The sequence below is a fragment of the Rhinichthys klamathensis genome, unplaced genomic scaffold, assembly GCF_029890125.1.
Source record: "Rhinichthys klamathensis goyatoka isolate OS25496 unplaced genomic scaffold, OSU_Roscu_1.1 h1tg000176l_1, whole genome shotgun sequence".
Taxonomy (NCBI): Eukaryota; Metazoa; Chordata; class Actinopteri; order Cypriniformes; family Leuciscidae; genus Rhinichthys; species Rhinichthys klamathensis.
The window spans coordinates 1,627,501-1,630,000 of record NW_026606705.1 but is presented as its reverse complement, the minus strand read 5'-3'; the positions used below and the strand labels follow the sequence as shown (position 1 = coordinate 1,630,000).

General features: G+C 41.8%; 1 protein-coding gene across 1 annotated transcript in view; it reads left to right on the top strand.

Annotated features, from left to right (window-relative positions):
* vps72a (vacuolar protein sorting 72 homolog a) overlaps window positions 1-2,500 on the top strand; it is a 13,424-nt gene that overhangs the window by 2,716 nt on the left and 8,208 nt on the right. The gene's annotated exons all lie outside the window — the stretch shown is intronic.

Genomic DNA, 2,500 nt, shown 5'->3' with positions numbered 1-2,500 from the left:
AGACCTCCTTCTCCTCCTGCGACGACGCGTGTCTGGGCTTGACTCACTTGACTCGGTAGACTCACTCTCACTTGACTCGGTAGACTCACTTGACTCGGTAGACTCACTTGACTCGGTAGACTCACTTGACTCGGTAGACTCACTTGACTCGGTAGACTCACTTGACTCGGTAGACTCACTTGACTCGGTAGACTCACTTGACTCGGTAGACTCGGCGGCACTTGACTCACTTGACTCGGCGGCACTTGACTCACTTGACTCGGCGGCACTTGACTCACTTGACTCGGCGGCACTTGACTCACTTGACTCGGCGGCACTTGACTCACTTGACTCGGCGGCACTTGACTCACTTGACTCGGCGGCACTTGACTCACTTGACTCGGCGGCACTTGACTCACTTGACTCGGCGGCACTTGACTCGGCGGCAATTGACTCACTTGACTCGGGAAGCGCGGTCTCACTTGACTCGGGTTCGTCGAGGCTGAAGCGACGTGCGGGTTCGGAAGACAGAAGCTCAGCCTCAGGCATGTCGATCTCGGCAGGAAGAAGTTCAGGCATGTCGTGGAAAGCGGGCTCGACTCGGTTCACGTGAAGCGCAGGCTTGTGGAGCGTGGTCTCGGCTGAGCAGCTGAAGTGAAGCGCGGGCGCGACCGGGCTGACGTTAAGCGCAGGCTCTCGCAGCTTCTCCTCCACGCCCACAGTAAACGGGGAACCGCTCCACAACAAGGCCAGGTCAACGTACCATTCTAAAGATCCGTGAGGACCAGGTTCGGGCATCAGAGACCGGAGTGGTTCCGATAATCCTCCGCGGAAGAAGATCTTCAAGCCGTGGGTGTTCATTTGCGCGAGATATGCCAGCTCGAGGAATTCTGCGACATAATCCTCGATGGCGCGATTCTCCTGGCGAAGACGGAGGATCTGGACATCAGGACTCCAGGTAGGCATGGCTGCTAGATCCTAGTGGGTCAGTTATTCTGTTGCGATCTGCGTGGAAGCAAAGGCAGTAGGCGGATCTAAATGCAGCAGTAGACTTTAATAATACAAACTAGGGAAAACTCAGAACAGGCAAGACACTCGAAAATACATACATTCAATAACTGACCACGAACAAAAGAGCAGACAGGATTTAAATACACAGAGGTGATCAGGGAACAAGACACAGCTGGGGCAAATCAGAACACAGGTGAATAAACTGAACACTAACAAGGAGCGGGAAAACTGGGAACAGGACTGAACCAAATACACAATGACGGGGAAAACTCAGGGAAACAGATACAGAACAGACATAACTATAACAGGTGCACTGTGTATAATTATTTTGTATATGTAAATACACACACATGCTTGTATATTTAAGAAAAAAATATTATTTATATATAAAATATTTATATTTATATATAATATAAATTAGATATAAATCTATATACAGTATATACATGAAAATATTTCTTAAACATATACAAGCATGTGTGTGTATTTATATATAAAATAATTATACACAGTGCACCCACATATATTATGTAAAAAAAACTTTTATTTTGGATGTGATTAATCACGATTAATCATTTGACAGCCCTAATATATATATATATATAGCAAGAGCATTACATCTAGCATTCAAGTCCCCTTTATTTTTATATAGCGCTTTTTAGTCTACAATACAGATTATTTCAAGGCAGCTTTACAGTGATAACAGGAAAATAATGCAACAAAGTTTGCTTCTCCTGTACAGCAGATCTAGAAGAAATAATCAAGCTTAAGTATGTTCAGTGATGGTTTATTTTGTTGTAAAAAAATATTAATTTATCTAATTTATATAGCCTATAGCTTGCTCTGGATAAAACAGTGATGTCATCGTCCAAATCTCATTCATGCACAAATTATTCATTGAGCACTAGCAAAAGTATTTGTTTGGGAGTTGATGGCAGCAATCTTCCACTAAATTATGGCACGGTTCATGGTTGGGTATTGTTTGAATTTTATTGATTATTGATTCATAATTTCAATTCCAATAAGGTTAAAAAAACAACCTTAGATATCATTCACATTTAGTCTTGTTGCAGAACATGTATTTGTGTCTGAATATCATGAGCAAATCATCAGCTGAAGAACACTTACACAGCAGCGTTTGCCTGCGGTTTAAACACAACCAGCCGAACTAATATACACTTCAAGCGTTATTAAAGACAATAAACACTCAGCAATTAAAAAAGAACAAATAAAAAATGAGCAATCGCAGCAAATAGACACAACTGAACAAAGATACGATTGAAATAAACAGTGTTTTAAGATTTTCAGGTACAGAAACTGTAATCAAATGTAAAATAACAGCAGTTTATTAATGAAATATACATTACAAATATAGTTACTAAAGTTATTCAGTCAAGAACAAGTGAATTTTCTCTGTCTTGTGTAGTTTGGTAAGTGTTACTATAGAGACGGCAGGAATATGAGTGCTGTCACTTTAAGAGCTGCCCAATATCGTTACACACGTGTTCAG